The sequence below is a fragment of the Eulemur rufifrons genome, chromosome 2, assembly GCF_041146395.1.
Source record: "Eulemur rufifrons isolate Redbay chromosome 2, OSU_ERuf_1, whole genome shotgun sequence".
Classification (NCBI taxonomy): domain Eukaryota; kingdom Metazoa; phylum Chordata; class Mammalia; order Primates; family Lemuridae; genus Eulemur; species Eulemur rufifrons.
Window position 1 is genome coordinate 61722788 of NC_090984.1, and position 25133 is coordinate 61747920.

The window sequence follows — 25133 nt, forward strand, 5'->3', positions numbered from 1 at the left end:
ATATACTAGGATGTACAAAGCAACTTTATTCACAATAACTAAAAACTGGAAGCAACCCAAATGTACATCAACAGGAGAATGGACAAATTATGACATATCCATATTATAGAATACTGTCAGCAATAAAAAAAACTATTTACACTAGCACATGAAACAATATGGGATATATCTCAAAAACATAATCAAGGAAAGAAACCAAGATGTAAAACAGTTAATACAAGTTGTATGATTCCACTCATAGGAAGTTCAAGAAAAGACATAACTATCTATGGTGATAAGAATCAGAAGAGTATTTATCTCTAAGCAGGGGGGTACTAACTGGAAAAGGGAATAAGAGAGCTTCCTGGGATGATGGAAATGTTCTATAGCTTGATCTGGGTGGTATTCAAATGGGTGTTCACACAAGTAAAATATCAAGCTGCACACTCGTGTGTGCATTTTACTGCATATACAGTGCACCTCAATAAAATAACAAATTAATAAAGCATTAGTTTTTACTATACTAAATTCTTTACCATTAATTAATTTGATATCTGTACATCTAAAAGACAATCAAAAATCTGTTTATAAGTAAGAAATTTAAGAAATACCCATTTTTTGCTAATGAAAGGATGAGTGCAATGATTTAGCTGCAAGAATGTTGGTTGTAAAATTGTTTCTTACAGGCAAAAATCAGAAAAACAGATTTAAATGTCCAATGATAGGGGACTAGTTGTGGGTATATTTATCTTAGAACTCTATACCTGAACCACAGTGCTGCACTAATATTTGCCACAGACATGGAATGATAAGATTTAGCAAAAGAAAAATGGGGTATAACAACATATGTGGTTGCTACGGACTAAGTGTTTGTACCCTCCAAATTCATACACTGGAGCCCTCATCCCCATTGTGGCTATATTTGAAGATAGGGCCATTATTCTGCCTGCCACAGATGCTTCCCTAAGTATCCCAAGAATGAGGATCATCCCATTGTTTTTTTGGTAACTTCACAGCTCTTTGGACAGACAGCTGATGACTGATTATCAAATATTCACTAACACATTATAGCTTGATGATGTACTGAGTTATAAACACTATTTGTCTATCTCTTCAACTAGTTTTGTAGGAGCACTGGTTGCATTAACTTAGGCCTATTTTTTAACAAAAGAGAAAAATATGAGAAAGTTAATCAAGAAATAAAATATTAAAATATCTCAAGTGAGGGAGGTTGATGAGATGGGTATAGCAGAGTTTCTGGGCTACTGCTTCATTTAGACATTTTCTGTTTCTAATTTCAGGGGCTCTTTGTATAAATATGAGGGTAGTGGCAGGTCTTCAGTTAAAGCTCTATATCCAGCAGGCGATCCAAACACTTTCACCAAGGATCACAATGAGTTACGTAAAATATTTTGGAATATATTGGTCTTTGAACAAGAGTTTACATTTCATTGAACTTTGATGGATCTATGAAAGATGGCTAATAATCACACTAAAAGGTGGCTCACAGCAAGCCACTTATAACCATTTATCAGAGGTTTAAAAAATTTTTTTACTAACCAAGGTTTCTTCATGGAATTCCTCTCAATTATCACATGTGCTTAAGGCTTTCTGATAAAATTTCCTGATTTGTAACTCCCATTTTTTGGTATGTGGATTTGATTTGATTATTTTCTGCTTTTGTTATTTTGTTGAAACAGTATTGAGCACAGATTGGATGATCTACTCTGAGAATCAAGGTAACACAAGCACGCTTAGGAGTTTGGGCTCCTGTCTAAAAGCCACCTCTCCTTTTCCTGCCCAAGGGCCCAATCTTTGTCTCTCTCATGGCCCTGTCACTTACATATATGGCTTTACAGCACACATATGTAACATTATGTTTTCTCTCCCCTACACTGTAAGCTACATAAGGACAGAGTATTCATCTGGATTTTCTATAGTGCCTAGGATGGTCCCTTAAGCAAAGGTTCTTTATAAATACTTGTGGTATAAGTTACAATTGGTACATAAATAAAACTCCGAGTTTTAAGATGCCTAAAATTTCAGACAGAGAAAACCAGAACATCCAAGTGAGATCTCTCTATTGTCAAAAAATAATGTGCAAAATAAGAATGTTATATTTTGTTATTTGTACCTTATGAATCTAACATGGATGGATAAAAAGAATATGAACTTCAAAGTTAAAAAATCCAAGTTTAAAGCAAAGCTTCACCATTCACTCCATTAAAAAACTTGTACAAATATATAACATCACTGAGTTTCAATTTTCTCATCTATAAAAATAGGAATGTTACTTCACAGAATACATGCTAGAATTAAATGAGATTTTTTTTCCAAAGGTCTCATACATGTATATACTAGTTTTATCTTTCTGATTCTGTCCCTCCTTCCCATCCTGACCAAATCTTTGTACTCTTTGCTGCATTAAGATAGTCTGGTTGACCAGACCTAGACAGGCTTTGAATAGTCCCTTTGGAGCAAGAACAATGACATTCAGTCATACAACTCAAGGGTTTAGGCAAAGGTTGTCAGAGGCTTGGCCCCGGGAGCATCGCTCATGAGTGACCTTGTCAGTTGCTCATATTAAAAACAACAGAATTAAGAAAACAAAATAAGATATCTGCCCCCAAGTCCCCCATCTCCAATTTAAACACAGACACAAAGTCATTTTACTGGTTTTACATAAATAACATAGGTGAATACATCCAACCACAACTTCATACCTAAATGGTTAATTATCCCATCTAAGTTGATAGGGGCCCACTGCTCTAATAAATCCTTTATGTGTCTGTTATGGATTGAACAGTGTCCCCCCAAATTCAGATGCTGAAGCCCTAATCCTCAACGTGACTGTATTTGGAGATAGGGCCTTTAAAAAGACAATTCAGATTAACTGAGGTCATAAGGTTGGGACCCTAATCCAATAGGACTGATATCCTTGTGAAGAAGAGGAGACACCAGGAGTGCACGGGGGCACAGGAAAGGCCATGTGAGGACACAGCAGGAAAGCAGCAGTCTACAAGCCAGGCAGAGTGGCCCCCAGACATCAAGCTCATCAGCACCTAGATCTTAGACTTCCAGCCTTCAGAACTGTAAGAAAATAAATTTCTGTTGTTTAAGCCACCCAATCTGTGGTATTCTGTAATGGTAGCCCTATTAGATAAATATAGCATCTAGAGCCGTTCTATTTGATTATAGATAGTCACTGGAAAATTATCATCCCATTCAAATATTGGTTATTAGAGAAGATGCTGAAAGGCTCTAGCTTGAGAGTTCAAGTCTTGGCTTTGCCAAAAGTAGAAACGTGGCCCGGGTTAAATCATTTAGCCTCATTGTGTCTGTCTCAGTTTCCCATCTATTATAGATAGGTGTCCTATCCAAATAAAAAATCCTGTCGTTTATTTGAATTTGCCAGTTTCTATGAATTTTTTTTTTTTTTTTTATGGGAGACCAGAAAAGGGACAGGCTAGAATGATCTCAAATAGGATTGACTCAGACTTACCGCCTACTCTTTTGAGTTATTTATTCCAAAATCTCTATGGTGTCTTAAATGTCAGGAGACTTCAGTTCAAATCTCAGGACCACTTTTACACAAGATACCCTTAGGTTAGGTTATGTATATTTTCTAAGTCTCAGCTTGCTCTTCAGTAAAATGGGCTAGTAATACCTATCTACAGGAGTGTTACATTACCTAAGGAACACAAGAAAGTGATTGCAAAGTGCCTGGAATGCAGCAAACATTTAACACATATTTGTTGAATCTGGATCTTCCTTTGCACTCCCCACCCTCAGGTTCTGGTTCTTTGCTCTCCTGTCCCTGCCTAATGAAGAAAACCCTGAGAATCTACAGGAAGCCTGCTATTCTGACCTACAAACAACACGGGACCTATGGCTCTGTGACCTATGAAGCAAACACTGCCAAAGGAGGAAGAGAACCATGAGGTTAGTTATCTCAATCCAGTTCCACATATTGTACAATCTTCCCAAGCAGGAATCACCTTTGTTTCTATAACACTGTCTTTTTACTCCAACAAACGAATATGTAAGGCTTTTTATGTGTCAGTTCCTAAACAAAACCATCAGGGGATATACAACGTAGGACCAAGATAGGATCTACTTGTAGTTGAAGCTCATGAAGCTTTTTGCTCCTACACCTGTGTGTGTGTGTGCACACACACACACAGACACACACACACACACACACACACATCCTTTTGTAGAATATGGAGCCAAGATAAATTTTGGGCAACGGAAATCATCTTATCCATTGTAATAAGTAGTTATAGAAACCTGAGGGTAAAAACTTTGAGTAGAACAAAAGACATGCATGAATACACACAGAACACTCAATCAACTATCTCTAATTATTATCATTTCTTAATGATTAAATTTCCTTCAAAGGTGAATGTATCTTGATTAAAGATGTCTTTCCATTGTCCAAATAATTAGATTTTTTAAAAAGCCTATGAATGATAATTTCATCCCTTTTTTTTTTTTTTGGAGGATCTCAGAATGGTCTCTTTTTCTCAATCCAAATCTTACTGCTATAAAATGAATGATATTATGTGTTCCTTTTCAATTTACATATAAATTGATCCTTTAGGCTAAAAATATTCAGAGTTAAGGACATATTAATGATATTCTACAATGCATAAAAAATTTCAATATCAGGTAGGTGTACGGCATATATTCTACTTACTCTTTTATATGAAGCCATTTTAATAATTTTTTTACATAGTGCAATTCAATCAACAGGCCAAAAACAGCCATTGTCTCAATTGACATTGATTATGATCTTTTGTGTGCAGAAAATATATTTAGCCTTCGATGCTTGTGGAATGTCAAATTCAGAGTACTGTATATTTCAGCAATGTTCCTTTTTTAATCGGTCATTTTATTTTTAAAGTCATTTGAGTTAGATATTTTAAAGGATTGTTTTGTTATAAAATCTAACCTGAGAATGGAACACTCATGATAAATTTTCATTTAAAGCTAAAGGAAAATGAAGGGGGGTGCTGAATCACCAGGTTCCCATGTCAAGTGGTTCCCTCACTACAGGCAATATAGCTAAGTCAAATTTCTAAGCTGGCAGTTGACTTTTTACTTTTTCTGTGCAGTAAATTGATGTAGTAGGAATATATCAGGTCAAGGAGGTGATCTGTCTACTTCACTATGTTCTCCAAGAAGAAAAACAAAGAAAGCAGAAACCACTCAAAGGATGGCAAAAACATATATTTGGAAGCATTTAAAAAATAAGTTTAAAAATACACATGCAGTGCTCTCATTCATATGTGGGAGCTAAAAAAAAAGTTGATCTCATGGAAGCAGAGTATATTACGGTGGTTACCAGAGGCTGGGAAGGGTAGGGGCAGAGAGGGACAAAGAGAAGTTGGCTAATGGGTACAAAAACAGAGTTAAATAGAAGAAATAAGTTCTAGTTTCGACAGCATAGTAGGGTGACTATAGTTAACAATTTACGTATACTTCAAAATATTTAGAAAACTTAGAATGTTCCCAACACAAAGAAATGATGATTATTTGAGGTGATGGATATCCCAACTACCCGGATTTGATCAATATATATAGTAGACATGTATCAAAATAGCACATGTACCCCAGAAATATGTACAATCGTTATGTATCAATAAAAAACAAATAAACGAACAATACACATGCAGGTCTTAAAATTTTATTTAAAAATGTATAACATGTGAAATTGGTTCCATTATAATATAAAGAGCATTATACACAGTTACCTATATCTATATAATATCACCTCATTTATATAAAAATCTCTCAGGGGAATTATAGAAGATGGGAAAAATACAACAAAATGTTAAGTTAGAATTGCCATGAAAGAGACTTTGAATTTTAAGTGACTTTTCTTCTCCACGTATTATTTTTTTAAGAATGAAAATATATTGCTTTTTAAGAATAAAAAAAAAGAAACCCTAAAACAAGGTAGTCATCTCAAGTTCTTCTTGTACTTGAAGGAATATTGGATAACATTCTGTCCATGAAAGAGATGCTGATATTAGTCCCTGTTTTCAACATTGTTTTACCAAATCCTTGTTTTCGGCGTGTTGCTCCTCCTCTGTTAGATCTCTAAATGTTGGAGCATACCAGGTCTCTGTCTTGGCTACACTGTCTTCCTGGGTGATCTCAACCATCCAGAGCATTGCTTCAAACACCACTTCAAAGCTAGGGAATCCCAAGTCTGTATCTCAAGCCCACGTCAGCTCCCTGAACTCCAGGCTGCAACCGTCTAATCAACAACCCCCCACTTGGTGTCTGTAATGGGCCTCTCAAACTTAACATGGCCAAACAGCATTACTGATTTGCTATCTTTTCCCTCTCCTGGTCTTTCATCTTTATAGTAAATGGTATTGTTACTCATTTGCTTACAATGAAAAAGTAGAAATTATCTTTGATTCCATTCTTTTCCTTACCATCTCACCCAACGCACTCCACTAGCAAGACCTGTTAGTGCCACCTCTACATATATCCTAAACACAACACTGGTCCCCACTTTTGTGGCTTTCACTTGTCCCAAGACACCATCACATCGCCCTCTGTGCAAGCCTCCTAAGTGGTACACACGCTGAACCCATTTGTCTCCAGGGTAGCCAGAATGTGAAACACGTCATGTCCTGTCTTTGCTTAAAAACTGCCCCCATGTCCCCCTATGCATATGACAAGTTCCATATCATGGCTGACAAGGCTTTACAGGATCTGGACCCACCTACGTACCTCCTCAATCTTATTTCTTCATTCCCATTGTGCTCCAGACACTGACCTTTCTTGGGTCCCTCAAATGCATCAAACTTTTTGCCCTTTTTGTCTCTTCTGCCTACAACACTTTCTCAGGTCTGCCTCCACAAGTGGTCTTTCCCCTATTACTCAGAGCAAAACAGATCTGAAACTTGTCCCGAGTTTCATAAAGCTTGTGTTGTGCCAGGAATGCCAGACCAGCAGCTGCTTTCAGGAGATCCAACGGCCCTCCTGGATGTCTGGGCTGAGCTGCAGCACTTGCAAAGGAGACAGTTATTCCTGCAGTCAGGTCTCACTTCAGGCAAAGCCCAGCACCCGACAGCAGCTAGACTCTAGATTACACAGCTCAAGGACAAGTTAATGGGCTTTGGCAGAACATTAAAGGAAACAAGAAATTACAAAGGAAAATGCACTTAAAATAGAAATACGTAAAATACACAGTAGTAGAATTTGTGCCAGCTAAATACATCAAACCATATTTACATTTCTGTGTTATCTTTAGGGACAAGCAGGAAAGAAGACACAGAGCCACTGAAGTATTTCTAAATTTGTTTGAATCTGCATTTAACTTTACCTCTACCATCCCTGAAAAATCAGAATATGGGCATCTATAGAATCAAAAGTGTTACACACTGGCATGCAGGCCTGGCCTTGAATAAGGTCAGTTTACAAACTTGAGGCTTGCCAGTCGGAGCCCCTGCCACAGGGGCAGTGCGGCCCCAGAGCACTGTGTGCAGAGTGCTTTGCAGTCCACAGGCCGATGCACATTAACCTCCTGGCTTTCATAGCAACAGATGCAGGACCTAATGGCCAGAGATTTTATGTAATTTGACCAAGGAATCAGTTATAAAGACTAGACACTAGACCATGTTCTTCTCAGTCCTAGTACATTAAAAAATAAAATTGTGGTACCTGAAAAGTACAATGCTCTGGGATCCAGGAGAAATGCTAAATCTTGCCCTGTCACCAACTAGCAAGCGTGACCTTGAGTGAGTCACCCTCTTTGGGCCTTGGTCCTCATGTGTAAAAATGAGTATAACAACATCTTTAGCTCTCCCACAGGATTGTTTCAAGGAGTAATCGTGACCTCTAATCACACCTCCTATGGCTCGTCCCAGCTCACACCACCCGTCCACACTGGCCTGGCAGCTGTCCCCATGCAAAACATGCTCCCACTTCAAGGCCTGTGCACCTGCTGATTGCTAGAATGCTCTTCACTTGTCTCTCCACAGCTTGTCTCTCATTTCCTTTCAGGCCACTGCTTAAATGTCCCCGTAGTAGAGGCCTTCACCGACTACCCAAATTATAACAGCGACCTCACCCCCAACCCACACTCCTTTTTCACCTACATTGCTTGATAGTTAACATATTTATTCTCCATCTGTTATAGCTGATTAGTTGTTTGTCTGTCTTTCCACAACCAGATTGCAAATTTCATGAAAGCCAGGATTTTTGCCTATGTTGCTCACTGCCTGGTAACCCTGAAGCCTGGTACAGAGAATGCCCTTAAAATACTGATCTGATAAATGGATGAAAACTGAATATACCACTTGTACGAATGACTGTATTGTGATTTTCACCTTCTAATCCTTTCTGGGTCTGTTTTGTCTATACATAAGAGAGGTTATGTATAGCTTTCTTGGTATTAAAATCCATGTCTTTATCAGGGTAAACTTTGCAAGTGAATCATTTTATATAAACTAGCAGATCACAGGTCTATTAAACACATGTATGTATATGGCAATCCAAGTGTAACAACATAAATCCTAGCAAAGCACTCAAACCTTCTACTTCTATCTGTATTGCTAATAGAGATGTTAAAACAACTATCACCACCCAGAATTGCCATAGCTGTAAAAAAGTTAGAAAGTAAAAATAAAATTTCTTGCAACAGAGGAATCCTATGACAGACAGCAAGCAGTTCCTGAACAACCCAGTGGCCACTTTTGGGAAGGAAAAAAGGGAAAAGAATGGAATGGTGGTGCTAAGGTTTTAGCTGTATCTGTAACTTTAAAAAAGACAAAGAGGAAATATGGCAAAACATTAAATCTGGATGTATTTTATATAGGTTCAAACTATTTCATAATTAATAAAACAAAAAGAAGTGAAAGCTGTAGGACATCCTGATTATAGACATCAGCTTCTGAAAGTTGGAAAACACCTTAGCAGTCATCCAGACTAATTTCTATCCGAAGCCTGAGTCCCCTCTCTAATAGCCCAATAGTCAGTCATTTTCCTGGCAGTGCAGTTTGATAATTCCTTTACACAATCATAGTGGATGCCTCCTTCCATTCCTCAGAGTGAGTGTTCTAGACCTTTATTCTATTATCATGCTTACCGAAGCAGCCTCATCCATAGCAGAGCACACAGCTGAGAAAAACCAGAAGAGTTCTTCAGTTCCTCCTTGTCTTCCTCTGAGTGTGTGCATGCACGTTTGTGCGCATGTTTAGAAACCCTTCATTTAACTGAAATCAGCCTCTCTGCTGACTTCCACCCTTTGGCCTGTGTGCTCTCCAGTCACAGAGAGTTATTCAACTTTTTTGTCCACACGGCAGCCCTCCAAATATTATGAGACACCAGGTATGTCCTCTTGAGTCCTTCCACATTAAACATAACCACCTTGTTCAACTTGTGCAATGGAAAGAGAGACGCTAATGCAACCACCAGTGGTAGGCAGTATTGGTTTGGTATGAGAGTCCCAGCAAGCCGGTATTCTGTGTAAATAATGCTATATTTCTATGTAGCCCATCTTAACAAAGAATTCATGGAACTCAAAAATTTTTTAACTGCTTGAGATCTGAGAGAGATTAGAATTTAGTGTGATTATTTTCCTGTAGTCTTTAAAGCAGCCTCTTCCTTTCAAATTCTGAACAAAACCAAGGTCCTAGATTAGCTTTTTCAATTAAATAAGTCAAGATTTTAAGTTAAGATATGAAAGGTATCTTGGATGGATGTTACTGAAAACCACTTGATAACCCCATTTGGTACTGCGACAGGGGTAGCTGGCTAGATGAGGTTTATAATGAGGTGACAGAAAATAAAATGTCCTATAAAAGTGAAATGCAGCAACCAGTATGTGCCAAATAATCGTTAAAATCCTCTATTCAGCGATGAATGGAGTTTGCAATTTAGATGTACTTCTATCCATTTAAAAAAAAAATCACACAGCCTTGTTTAAAGTGCATACTTTACCTAAAGGCTTAAACAACAATTTATGAAAGAATATGATGACTTGAAATGGCAAAAGGTGAGTGAATGTGAGTACAACAGACCAATGCCACTCAAAGTGCGGTCTGCAGACCATGCTATCTGTTACTCTTCCGCAATAAGAACAAAAATTGAGATAAACCACTTAGAAATTGTTATAGAACATGGACAGAGTAGCTTTATGTTTGTTGAATCTAATATTTTAAAAATATGGACTTGTCTTTTTTTTCATTTCATCTTTCTAGCAATTCATTTTAACCCTATTTTACTAAAGCATTGGTCTAAATAGATTGGAAATTTAAAAACGGATGGTTCACTACAGGTATTTTCAGAAGCCAGCCTAGGTTAATTGGGATTTGAGCTCTTTTTCTTATTTACATAATTTCTTCATTGCAATCCTAATTTATGAGACCAATCTTAATGCTGCAAACACCTACACTGCCAGGAGACGGGTATAATTAGGGGGTAATTCACAGAATCATTAAATGATATGAAACTCAAACTATCTTAAAGGATGCTGAACAGCAGAACTACCACTGAGGGGAAAGTAGCCAAAAAGTAGCAGCTCAACTATGACAGCCTCTCATTCCTTCACTGGCCAAACAGGAATTACTCCTTCCTTGCTGAAGGGCCGCAGCCCTGGAGACGATTGCCGCTTAATAAAGAATGGATCATTTTTGTTCACGTCCTGGGTTACTTGGAAAAGGAAATGTCTGCAAGCCCATTTAGAACCCTAGCTCAGAGCTATGCTGTGAGGAAGGAGAGCAAAGACTATAAGGCAATTAGACTTCACTGAAAATTTTTTAAACAATTTGAAAGTGAATTGCTTTGCTGTAGTATATAATTTCCATGTTTAACCTTGGATTTTAAAGACATCAATTAAAAACAATGAGAGATGAAATCTTTACAGTTTTTGGAAAAACTGCTGGTGCCCTGGTTCACATTTTCCCAATATCAAAAAAAGCATCACCAAGCAAGTGGAAATGGGATAAAGGGGTCGGCAGGATATAGGGAAATATCGTTTCTGCTCCACGGAAGGGTTTAAGGCTGTGGGGAAGGATTCAAGAAGCACTGCAGTTGACAGGCAGCTTGGCCCTTCCCTTTCCTCTGCTCTGCCTTGCTGTTGATGTCAACATGTCATTCTCCAGCAACTCAGGCTTACCGGGATTTACTGAGCCTTAAATTATACATCATCTTTCACTGTCATTTGGTAACAGATACTAAAGCCGGTATCAGAAAATGTGCCACTGTGATGCAAGAAATAGAGTTATTTAAAATTAATTTCTCATAGATTTTATCTCACAGGTACCTTAATTTCTGGTGGCTGAGGTCAACATGCTTCTAATTAATCATTTGTCATCCCAGGACTGTGTTTCAAGTTTTGGTCACAAGATACAGTTTAAAGTTGTCCTTGCCCTTATTTTTTAGCATGACAGATTAGTACCACTTAACTATTAATATGCAGAGCACTATTTTATATACTCTCAATCACAAGATTGAGATGCAACATCTGCATATTAAACAGAATAGTCAAATGCTTAGCTTTTTATTTTGTTTTTTAATAGAATTTCAAAATACTAGCTAATGCAATGATTCCTTATACTGTCCTTAATAAGTCAAAGGATGAAAAATCTATGAACTTGTGACAATGACAAATCCTCAAAGACAGGCTGACTGTATTGTCCTCCCCTTTCCTAAAGAAAATATCCATCCCTTTTATTCCTCATTTAAAAGACCACATGCAACTATCCTGCGTGCCAGGGCCACAGCCCCTCGCAGCCTTGGCATAGACTCAGCTGGCTCCCCGTGGATGTCTCTCTTTTCCCTAATCTATCCATTGTCACAAAGACTTTTTCCTTTTTTACCTTTTGCATTTGAAATGCACATTAGAAAGATGGCTTGCACATAATTCTCTGATGGAGGTTTGCAATGATGAATCAAGATTTATGAGCTTGCCTGATAGCATTTCAGTATTTCACTCATACATTTCCAAAGGATATAGCTCTTAGCTTAACAGGTTTTGCTCATTTTCAGAAAATTATTGTCTGGAGTGTTTCAAACATATAAGTACCAGGCAGCAGGACTGCCATGAAGCAAAACATTAGTCTCCCACAGCTTTCACCATTATTATCAGAAGTTATTTATTACAAAGTTTGGGTCAACACTGTCTTCTTCAAGGAGGAGCGAGAGAAATCACAGATGAGGACAATTTGTCTTGTTTCTCAGAGCTTAACAAAAGTACACAATTGCATTTCATGTCACTGCTGTCTATAGAGGTCAGACTTGGAGCTCTCAGCATTCCTGTAACAACCTCAATCAATGTACAGACAGAACAAAAATGACTAAATTGAGATAAAAGCACACATGAGATGGTTTCACAAATTCTTTCATTTCAACTGTGGTTTAGAATTACACTCTGATATAATTCTTTCAGATAGTGGTAGAAGTGAGGTTTTCAAAAACCGTCTACAAACAGATGGTCCACTGAGCTACCCAAAAATTACACACATGGTATGGAGCATGGATTCTTTCACTACTAAAACAACAGAATAACTATTACTATTAGCATTCATTTTACTATTACTATTACGATTACTACTGCAGCTGTATTTTATCCTAAGCCAATCATCACAAAGCAATGGTTCTTACTTACCAAGAACAGGTAAATCATTTAGACTTTTAAATACAGTCCAGTAAGAGGATATACAATTTTTTATTTGCTTCATCCTTCTGGTGAAGAAGCTAAGCTATAAAGACTTTTTTTTTTTTAGTTAACAGAAATTAGCATAAACTATGAGATCATGGTATGTTTCTGCCAATAAGTAATGTTCTCTTTTTTTACCCCTTTCTGATCAAGATGCATACCCATAACTCTGTTCAGCTAGTTCTAATCCAGCTGCAAGATAAATAATCTTTATTGGGAAAGGTGAAATAAATAAATGAATCAGTCAATCAATCAATTTCTCTCTCTTTTCCCAGGCCAAGGTTTATAGAAGAAAACAGATAAATGTGAACCTAAAAGAAAATTGCAATGATCATAAAAATAAAACAAAGACATGCAGTTTATACTCTCAAAAATTCACTAATATTTCAGAACTGATTTCTTAATAGGCTTTAACAGACAGATGCATGTCTTTTTTTAAAAATCATGATGTTTTAACTGTAATAGTTAATATCGTTATAACTGTGATTTTGAGGTAACTACCAGAAAACCAGAAAGACTCTACTAGGTATATTCCTGGGTTAGAGAGTTACCAGCCTTTCACTGTATAACCTAAGGTAAAATCACTTCCAAGAAATATGACATAAAAGGTCCTCAGGCCCCGGGTTTTGGATAGATATGAGTTTCATGATAAGGGAATCTGGTGGTATCTGCCCAAATTTCTATGAAAGCTTAACTGAGCTCAGAGAAAAGTAAGACTGACCAGGTGGAGAAGGCCCAACTCATCTCATTTCATTCTTAAATCAGCTGGGGAAATCTATAAATAAAGTAGTTGGTTGGACATTGTGTTCATCAGAGCATAAATCACATAATACCTTTCTGGGGCATGATGTGGAGAATATACCAGAAGACCAGAGACATCACCCTGACATCACTTGAGGCATAAAAATCCAGGCTTTGCAACTGTGTAACTAGCATAGCAAAATTTCTGCAGATTATTCTAAGGGAAAATTTAAATTTCTTTAAAAAGTTTAATCTCTACCTGATTGCAGCTAGTGGAGGGTGTCTGGAATTTGTTTTGCAGGGTGTGTGGGGAGTATTTTATTTAAAAAATCTTTTTTGATCTCCAGGAAATTTTAGGGACAACTCAGGGTTCTGGAGTGGAATATCTCCAGAGTTTCCCAGCTTCTGAATTCTCCCTAGGATCTATGACCCCTGGGGACCTTACTTCTCAAAATGTGGTCCATGGACAAACAGCTCTGTACCCCTGGATGCTTGTTAGAAATGCAGAATTTCAGGTTTCACCCAGACATAATGAATCAAGATTTGCATTTTAATAAGATCCCCAGGTGATCTGCATGTACATTTCAAGTTTGAGAAGAGCTGATTTAGAAAACTAGTCCTTTTCAGAGTATGGACTTCTTCACCTTAGGAATTAGAGGTAGTTAATTCTTGGACACAAATATGAGATTCCTAAACCAGACTTCCCAAGGTCATCCTGTCATGGACAAACCAGGGTTGGCACAGAGTAGTCTCATGATTTAGGAGGAGCTGAGAAAAATCCAGAAAACTAGAGTAGGACGAAGAAAATGCAATTGTGCTCCTCATCCACTTGCTTATTTCTAGGGGGGTAAGGAGTTGAACAACTCTACATTAGTGAGGTAAAGGTAATGCTAAAATGCTTGTTCAACACTATTCCTAATCATAGCAATTCATGTAATGATCTTGCAGAAAAACCTCATACTATCAGGAATGAAACAAAAACTAGAGGAAAAGATGACAAAATGGGGTAGGCAAAAATATGTTTAGTTTCCTATATTTTTCACACTTTGACACGGTACCGGCAACCCATGTGGGAAGAGAAGGATCATCACACATTCCTCGCTGAAGACATCTGTGAGAAAGGCTGTTACCATGGTGCACAGTAGGTTCCAAACATGGAACACAGTTTTAGCAACAGCCTTCCCCAAACACCAACAGCACCCAAAATACTCAAAGACAATCTCTGGGAGGTCAACATTTTTAATCAGAAATTAACTGCATCCCAGTGCTGGGAAAACTGGATATCCATACACCAAAGAATGAAGTTGGACACCGACCTCACGCTATATATGAATACAAAAGTTAACTCAAAATTAACCACAGACATAAATGTAAGAGCTAAAACTTCAAAAATATTAGAAAAAGATGTAGACATAAATCTATGTGACCTTTGGATAAGGTTTCTTAGAAATGGCACTAAAAGCACAAGAGACAAAAGAAAAAAAGAGATAAATTAGATTTCAACAAAATCAAAGACTTTGTGCCCTTTGGGAGGCCAGGGCAGGAGGGTGACTTTAGGCCAGGAGTTAAGAACAGCTTGGGCCATATAGCAAGTCCCCATTTCTACAAAAATATAAATAAAATTAGCTGGGTGTGGTGGCCCATGCCTGTAGTCACAGCTACTCGGGAGGCTGAGGCAGGAGGATTGTATGAGCTCAGGCATTTGAGGTTATGGGGAGCTATGATCATCATGCCACTGCCTCTGGCCCGCTTAACAAAGTGAGACACTGTCTAAGAAGGAAAAATTACCCTATAACAAATACACTGGCAGGAATGTGTAGTGCTTCATTTCCCAATTCTTCACAAAAACATTTTGAATGTTTTAACAACTGATGAATAAACACAAAAAATAAAAAGCAAAAAACAAATTTTAAGTTACCTTTAGGGTTCATCAGCTTTCCTTAAAGAAGAATTATTTCTCTTCAGAGAGACTCAACAGGGTGATTTTTTTTTTTAAATTAAATTGCCCTCAAGTTGCTAAATACCTCAGATTAAATTTGATTCCTACTTGGGATCTTGGAGGAGTGATCTTGTCCAGTCTATGACAATTTTAACAAACCTGTGAATATACTTCACACCTGTGACTCAGCCTCCATACCCTTAATTTTCTTTGTGCAGTACAGTGATTTGGTTAATGAAATAATGAATATTTGTTAATGGAAACAGTAGTGGGAGAAGGTGAAGCATTCATACTTAGTTAAGGATGGTGTAGGTGGGTGATAGGCTAATTTCTTATAATCTTTACTTGCTTATGGTACCCAAGAGCCTAAACTATGAAAGTATGCTTGTAATAAAGAAAGAAATAGCTACACATATGACAGGATCTAAGAGAGACAAATTAGGTCAAATTGAAAATTATATTTGTGGTCTACCAAAGAACGTAAAGTGAAAAGAGAGAAACCTTGGGAAAAGTTTAGATTTCCAGAGATTTTGATATCTAGGACCTTTAAAATGTTTTTGTGATTCTTATGCATAGCTTTAGGACAGAACATCAAACAGTATCTAGGTGTCAGAAAGCACCACAAATACATCTTGAAACTCACCAATGTACTTGCTCCTGGTATTCAGAAAGCAAAGAAAGAATTAGGAACTCTAAACACAGGTGGAGGAAGGTGTGTAAATGTTCTCGTGTTTGTACACTAATTTTTTTAAAGAGGTGTTAGATGTGGCCATTTTCTAAAACAACAAGGTTATCATTTACACTTCATTTTTTTAATGTTTTTTTCCTGACAGTTTAAAAATATTTGGTCATTAAAATCCTTAACTATTTTTAAAATTTGATCAATACCACTTCACACCTTCTCTTTCCCATTTCCAAAAAGCTGAGCTGATTCTTCATGGGGTGTGTAATACTTCCTTGCTGGTAATAGTTTAAATATCCTTTTTCTAGCTTGGTGAGAATGAAACTCAAGGCTAAGTGCACATTTCTAGCTATTCTTTTTTTTCTTTTTAAATACGACTCACCATTCTCCACTTGAATGGGAAAAATTCTGTTAGCTGGCAGGGCCTCGGCCCCAGGGGAGCCACGCTGCTCCCAGAGGACCTCAACAAGTCTGGCCCCAGTCTTCCTTACCTGTCCCCGTCTCCAATGCCTCCTTGACGCCACGTCCTTGAAGCCCCTAAACCACTTCATAGTGTCTTGCCTTCTGCATCAATTGTCCTAAGAGGTTTAGCCTTTCCCAGAATAGTATGAAGGGTTTGCCAAGCAACTCGTATCCACAAGGAGAGGCTGTCTTTTCCCACAAACTGTGGTCTGTTTCGCTTGTTTCTGGGAAACAGGAAAATGAGCCCAGTTATCCCTGTAGCAGCACAGGCCATGACCGTGTGAGATGATGCAAACACAAGATGTAGAAATCTGGTATGTGGGATGCATTGCTGACTGTACAACAGACACAAGGCAAGGGTTTAATACTTAATACATCTGGCTTTGGAGGCAGGGACCTGGTTTCAAATAGGCTTGATCTTTTGTAACTGCCACTTAGTAGGCAAGTTTTGTAATATTTTTAAACTGCATTTTTCTTATCTGTAAAATGGAAATAGCATCACTTACCTCACAGGGATGTGGTAAGGAGCCAAAGAAATATTTGTAAAGTACTTAATTAATGCAATGTTATACATATAATACAATATCTCAATGAAAGGGAACAATTACTACTGTTATCATTCCGTTGAACAAAGCAAACCTGGTATGAGCTACATAATCCCAGCTTCAACCAGGAATCTATTTGAGGGCTCCCTAACAGTTTAATAAGATGCTTAGAGCAGAGTGTGATCTCTGTGAAGGAATTTATAGTTACCTTCTAAGAAATGCAATTTTACTAAAATTTTCCAATATTTGCAAACACACATACTACCAAGCATTACCTTAATTCAACCTATATAATATCCTTTCTTTCTGAATATCAAAAGGTATCTGTTTAGTGGTTAAGTTCTTTCTTTTTGTTTAAATACAACTTTACTATAAGAGGGCAGGAGGCTAAACCAATTCAAGGTTTAGAATCAACCGGCATTGAAACAGCAGGAGCCACCCGCTTTAATGCCACCTGCAAGGCCTGTTGCTTTTCCTTCAGAACAAGGACCCGCACGGCACAGGCACATGCAGAGTCCCTGCGGCTTGGGAAAGCCAGGCAGCAAATTACCCATTTTTTCACAGGAAGGAAACTGCTCCCGTCTGCCTATTTTAACCCATTTTATTGACTACTGCCTTTCCTGCTATATTTTTAAATAACAGCTCAAAACAAAACAAAACAAAACAAAACAAAAAAACCCCCAATCCTTCCTTTCACATTTCAGCTATTTCTTCTTGTAAAATTGGCCCCCACATCCCACCCTTTCCATTGCTGGGTCTCTATGCTCCTTTCTGCAGCCCCCAACACCGTCACCCTTGGTAAGACACTCAGTGGACTCCCACATTCCTCAGTCTTCATCCCCCCCACTTTTTTCAGAACACCGTGCATCGCATTCCAGGCCTGGCCAGGACTTTCATCCTGCATTCGTTCACCTGAGTCTTTGTACAATCTGATTTACTGCGTCAGCAGCCACGACCCCAGAATGAGTCACGCTCCAACTCTTCTGTTAAGTCCTCTGTCCCTTATTTATCTCCTGCCTCCTCCCTTTTACCTCCTCCCCCTCACTCTTCCCTCTCTCCAGAAAATCCTTAATGGAAAATTAGCAAAGAAGCTCAGGATTAAAGGGAGACTTGTGTGTTAGGAAAACCAACTCCCTAACTTCATATGTGAGAAACTGGTGCTCAGAGGAATTAAGCAACCTCTCCAAAGGTACCCAGTTAGCGAGTGGGGGAGCCGGGAGCAGTGATTTCCACGTTTTGATTCCTGATCAGATGTGTTCTCAACACTGCAGCTGCTCTCACCCAGCAGAGCTACCAATGCCACTACTTTGCCTTTCTTTAATATGCTTAGTCTAGGGCAGAGCTCCCTCTTGCCACAGACAGGCTATCAACCCTGTAAAGATAATCTCTTTTGCTCTTATTAAATCTTAGTGGCTACAATTCTGCTTGTTTTCAAAATTCTCCTAAGAGTGTATCTCTACAGTCTACCAATTCCTACAAGTACATGGGGATGTTGTCATTTCCAACAGCAGCCTGGACACCTTCTACTTGGTGACTGTGACACATTATTTTACATCTGTCTGCCTAGGAAATACTCCCTGTTTATTCCACCTTAAGCAGAGTGGATCTTTGACATATATGAGGGAAACCTCCCAAGAATTCCATGCCATCACCACCCCCAAGTATGCACTTTAGACATAATAATAGAGAAGATGATTCTGGCCATTAATGAATTTAAATGAAAGAATGGCATATCCAATTCAATGATGGACTTATTTATGCCACAGATTTGAGCCACTCTGAATTCCATATTCTAATCTTTAACCCAATTTTTATCTCTCAGTTAAGTTTTTCTTCCTTTTGCTTACATTTTTATTTTTTAATATGAAATATTTCTGACATCCAGCCGCAATGAGATATCACCTTACCCCAGCTAGAATGGCTTTTATTAAAAAGTCCAGAACAATAGATGCTGGCATGGATGCAGAGAGAAATGAATGCTTATACACTGTTGGTGGGACTGAAAATTAGTACAACCTTTATGGAAAACAGTGTGGAGAGTTCTCAAAGAACTAAAAGCAGACATACCATTTGATCGAGCAATCCCACTGCTGGGTACCAACCCACAGGAAAAGAAGTCATTTTATCAAAAAGACACCTGCACTCGAATGTTTATTGCAGCACAATTCACAATTACAAAGATGTAGAATCAACCCAAATGACCATCACTTCATGAGTGGATTAACAAAATGTGGTATATGTACACCACGGAATACTACTCAGCCATGATGAAGGATGTATTAAGGCCTTTTGCAACAATTTGGATGGAACTGGAGACCATTATCCTAAGTGAAGTATCTAAAGAATGGGAAAGCAAACACCACATGCACTCACTATTAAACTGGAACTAACTCATGAGCACATACGTGCATAGAGGGAAATAAAACTCAGTGGAAATCAAGCAGGGGTTGTGGGGGAGGCAAAAACCTACCTAATGGGTACAATGAACACTATCTGGGTGACGGGCACACATTTAACCTTGACACAAGCATTACAAAAGCAAGCCATGTAACCAAAAACATTTGTACCCCAGTAATACTCTGAAATTTAAAAAAATCACATGTACCCCATAAATATGTAAATTTATTACGTCAATTAAAAATATATTTAAAAATAAATAACTCTATATTAAACTGAGCTATATAAAAACACATAGACAATAGCAAATATTCACGTATCCATGACCCAATATAAGAAATAACCCATAACTATAGATGTCTTTATGTATCCATTTGTGATATTTCCCCTACCACCAGGAAAGGTGACCAAAAATCTAAATTTGATGTTAGTAATGCCCACACATGTCATTGTTCTTTTCTTTATATACAAATATGTACATATGTAAATACTAATCCTATATAACACTTTTTCATGTTTCTAAATTTTATATAAATGGCAGTACAGGAAATATACTCTCCTGCAACTAGCTGTTTATGCTCAACATTATGTTTGTAAGATTTATTCATATTAATTAATGTAGCTTCAGTTATTTTTATTGGTGTATAGTATTCTATCTTATTAAAAATATCACAATTTTTTCATCCATTTTCCTATTTACAGATAGTTACATTCAAGTTTTCAATATTATAAGCACTGTTGTCCTAAATGTTCTTTTTCATGTTTCCTCATGAACATACCCATTTCTCTAGGGTATAAGCTGAGCCCTATAAGCACATCTTAAACTTTAGAAGGTTTTGCCGAACAATTCTCCAGAGTGGTTATATCAATTTACATTCCTATTCAAAAGGTATTAGAGCTCCACCCTCAGCAATGCTTGTACTACCAAACTTCAGAAACTTTTTCCAATCTGATGAGTGTGAAATGGCATCCCATTTCTTGATCACTAGTGAGGCTGAGTATCTTTCATGTTTACTGGTCATTTGCATTTCCCTTTCTTTGAGCTACCTGTCCATAGCTTTTGCCCATTTTCTACTGAGTTGTTCTTAGTGTTCTATAGTAATTCTTATATTTTATTTATCAATTACACAAACTTGCAAATATCTTTCCCTTGCATGTGGCTGTTTTTTCACTTTATTTATGGTGCTTTTAGTATACAGAGGCACTTTTAATGCAGTCAAGTTAACAATCTTTGCCTTTATAATCTGTCCTTTCTGCAGTTGTTCAGGGAATCATTCTTTACCCTGAGAAATAAGAATATATGTCTATATATTTTCTACTAAAAGCTTCAAAGCTTTGCTTTTTTTACATTTAGATCTTTCATCCACAGAATTGACTTTTGCATATGGTGTGAGTTAGACGTCCACTTTCTTCTCATTATGAATAATCACATATCACGGTTCCAATTATTGAGCAGTTAGCCCACCCTCGCCCTTTAATGCCACCTGTCAGACATTAAGTTTCTATATACACATGGATCATTAATTTGCCTCTTCACTTTGCTGTATTAGCAGTTTATATGTTTGTGAAAATGGCCCAGAAAAGTTCTTCTTATTCTGGGATAAATACAATCACAACCGAACTGAAGATGGAGATGCTGAGTGGTTGACAGGTGCACTCACAATAAGCTAAGTGACTCATTTCTTCTTTTGTTCCCACTGCTTCACCTTGAGTCTGTATGAGTCTTTGTGGTTTAGGTATTTTTCCTGGAGACAGCAGATACTTGGGTTCTATTTTTTCATCCATTTAGTTAGCCTGTCTCTTGGGTGGGGCATTCGGACTGTTCGCATTGGTTGATAGAATTGATATGTGGGATGCTGTTGAGTTCATCATGTTGGGTAGTACCTTATTGTTTCATCGTTCCACTTGTGCTACTGCTTTATTGGAGCTCTGAGCTTTAGCTTTTGGGTGGTTTTACTCTGGGTAGGTGTCTACTGTGTTGATCCATGTATAATGCCATTCTGATTATTTCCTGCAGGGCAGATCCGGTCTTGACAAATTTTCTCAGTGTTTTCTTGTCTGGAAAAGTCTTTGTTTTTCCTTCATATACGAGACTTAGTTTTGCAGGGTACAAAATTCTAGGCTGGCAGTTGTTCTGCTTGACTGAAGATGGGGCCCCAATCCCTTCTGGCTTGTAAGGGCTCAGTTGAGAAGTCTGCAGTTAGCCTGATGGGTTTTCCTTTGCAAGGATGTTTTCATCCTTGATTACTTGATGTTTTCACCTCGTGGCTCACAGGAGTTCCTCCTTCATGTTGACTTTGGCCAGTTTGATGACAGTGACTGCCTCTTTTCAATGAATCTCCCAGGTGTTTGTGGAGCTTCTTATACCTGGATGTATAAATCTCTAGCAAGACCAGGGAAATTTTCCTCAGTTATTCTCTCAGATAGGTTTTCCAGCCTTTGTGCGTTTTCTTCTTCACCCCCAAGGATGCCTATGATTCTTATGTTTGGCTGCTTTACATAATCCCATATTTCTTGTAGGCTTTGTTCATGCCTCTGAATTCTCTGTTCTTTGATTTTGACTGACTGAGTTAATTCAAAAGAGTTGTCTTCAGCTCTGAGATTCTTTCTTCTTCCTGGTCTAGTCTATTCTTAAAACTTTCCCCTGTGTTTTGTATTTCCTCAAATGAATTTTTCATTTCCCGAAGTTCTTTTTTTTTATATGTTGATCTCTTTAGTGAATTTTTCATTCAATTCCTGAATTGTTTTTCAGATTTTTTTGAGTTGATTTTCCATTTTCTCTTGGATTTCATTGAGCTTTCTTACAATCCATATTTGGAATTCCTTATCTGTCATTTCAATATTTTCATTTTGGTTGGCATTCGTTACTAGAGAGCTGGTTTTCCCTTTTGGGGGTATGCTTTTGCTCTGATTTTTCATAATTCTGGCATTCTTTCGCTGATTCCTTCTCATCTGGGGCAACTGTCACTTTTCATTTTTGTATTTTCTTTTGTTTAGATGGGGCTTTTTTTTCCTTCCCTCTCATTCATAAGGAGTGTCTGTAACATATGTTGGGTCAGAACTTTTGGCTTCCGGATGGATACCTTGGTTACAGATATCCTTGGTGTGGTGGTTTTCTCAGCTGCTAGTTGTTTGTAGGCTGTAGCAGTAGTGAGCTATGTGTGTGGGCAAGTTCCTTGTCTCTCTTTAATGAGGGAGGATGGAGGTGTTTAAAATTCTTTCTTTTTCTCCAGCCCCAGTCTTCTTAACAGTGTGAATTGTATTGGCACACCCAGTTTAATCTCTGGGCCAGTAGGTGGTGCTTGTGGGTAAGAATCAGCCACACCCTGTATGACTGAGTTGGCAAATGCTGAAAGGACTATGCAAATTGACCTCCCTGTCGATAGGTGATGCTGGAAGGAACAAACTGCAGTGTTGTTTTTGGGACTTGTGACCAGCTCTAGTCCCTCAGGAAAAGAACTCAAATGCCCCAGGTGGTGGATGGGGCCCTGGAACTTCCAGGTGAGTCCTTACTCCCCATCACAGCAAAAGCAGGTGAGGGAGCATGGTGGGCAGAGATGGGGAGGGTGAGCCTGCCTTCAGGCTCCACAAATGCTGGTAAGGTAGCTGTTTCAGCAGGGGTCAAAGGTCTTCTCCCAGTTTCTGGGTAAAGCGGTGAAGGAGGAGCTGAGGTGGCTCCCCCCAGCCAGAAAGTCTGCTTATGCAGGTGGGGTCATCTGAGATTCACAATCCAATAATCAGAAGTAGGGTTTGCTCTTCTACCTGCCATCTTCACTCCGTGGTTTCCCTCTGGTGTCTGCCAGCAGACAGGAACTCAAACTAGCTCAGCTCCCCAGTGAGGATGCTGTGGGCTGGGAGCGTCCCTGTCCAAGATCTCCCCTGAGCTGAGAGCATGGCCTTCCTGTGGAGGGAGGGGTACCCCATTAGTGCACTCTTTTTCAGTTCTGCCCACCTGGGACCCACACTGCACTCTTTTTCAGTTCTGCCCATAAGGGCACCCTCACCTCTCAATATTAGTTCAGAAATCTCCCCTCCGTGCCCCTGAGCAACAAGATTGAGTCCTGTGGGTATAGGATCTGGCCTGTAGGCCTGTCCATGGGTCTCTGAAGATCACTCCCTGACCATTCCGGGGAGAAGCGTGTGGGTCTTGCTCAAGCAGGTTTGATGTCCCTCTGCTTCAGAATGTGCCCTGCTCTGATGGAGCATCTGGGCGAGCAGCACCAGGGAGGTGGATGAGTAGAGAGCTCACAGTCTGAGCACCCCTTAGTCTGCTGCAGGTCTTTAAGAGAAAAGGTCTGAGCCCTGTTCTCTGTGTAAGCCCCAACAGAGGGGAAGCAGCAGCTCCTGAGAGCCCTGACCCAAGCATCTCTCTCAGCAGCCATGGGCAGAAGAGGGGAAGGAGAGGAATAGAGTCTGAATGGAGGAAGCCAGCACTCTGGTCATCTCTGCCTCTGCTCACTGGAATGTCCAGGCTCCGGGGTCATGTAGATCCCCTGGGAGCTACCAACTCCCTGTGGCTCCTGCAGTCTGGAGTTGGGAGATGTTTGTGTGGGAATGGGCAAGATGAAAACTGATGGGCTGAAGCCCCGTGTGGGGGGATGAAGGTGTAGGGTGGGTGGAGAAGCAATATGGTGCCTGCCATCTGGGCTTGGGTCTGTATTGATGGGAAATGCCCCAAGGGTGCCGGCAGCCTGGTGTTTTAACCTCAAAAAGGTCCCAGTTCACTGGTGGCAGCAGTTTTTGGGCTCTCTAGTAGCTCAGCAGCCTTCTGACTGCCAGAGCTGTGAAGGAAGGAAAAACAAATCGCTCCACCTGCCCTTTTTGCTGGACTCCACGCCTCTCGGGGGTTGACTTCTGCCAATATCTTGCTCCTTCTTGTTCCACTTCACAACTTCTTTCTCTGGAATCTCTTGTAGGTTCTGGCACTTTTCCCTCAGAATTATACCCAATCTATGATTGTTTATTTGTTTGTTTTTCTTTTTCATCTAAAACTTTTCCTTCCTTCTGAGACGATCTGGCAGCTGGTGTCTCTGGTCAGCCATCTTCCCAGGGAAATCTAAGTGACTCATTTCTGCAATTATTCCTCACAAAAATTACAAATCACTATACAGACCTTTGAGTTCACTTAGAAATAGATAAAACCTCAAATGCCAAGGGAGTAGTAAGAACAAAAATGAGGGTGGCAATGGTCATGATCCACCTAAAACTAAGATTTACTTCTTAATCTTTAAGAATAAGAATTGTTTGTTGCTCATTTGGTATTTCTACATTCTCATTAGCCTGCCTGATGGTAAAGGATCCCCAGGATCCCCTAAGCTACAGACCCTGGGTCCTGGGGGAACTCACAATCAGTGAAGGACACACACAAGGTCACGCTGTGTCTAACATGTCAGATTATGACAAGTAACAGCTGGAGGTACAGACTTACAGGAAGGAACAATTATTCTGCAAAGGGAAGTTCAGGGAATTAATACAAGGAAGCAATACCTGCTGAACTCCTGTCTCTGCAAATTTCTCTAAAAAAGACATAGCTAAAATTCAACTACCATAAAAAGAGAAATAAGACACCATAGGACCAAGATACTCTTCTGCCCATACGGTTAGCAGGTTTCAGTTTAGTTCCACATTCAGGATATTTTACTCAATTTGATAAACTACTCACAGTTACAAATTCACCCCATGCTCAAAGCACATGACATGTAAAGA

General features: G+C 38.9%; 1 protein-coding gene across 2 annotated transcripts in view; it reads right to left on the reverse strand.

Annotated features, from left to right (window-relative positions):
- STXBP6 (syntaxin binding protein 6) overlaps nt 1–25133 on the reverse strand; it is a 235936-nt gene that overhangs the window by 100726 nt on the left and 110077 nt on the right. The gene's annotated exons all lie outside the window — the stretch shown is intronic.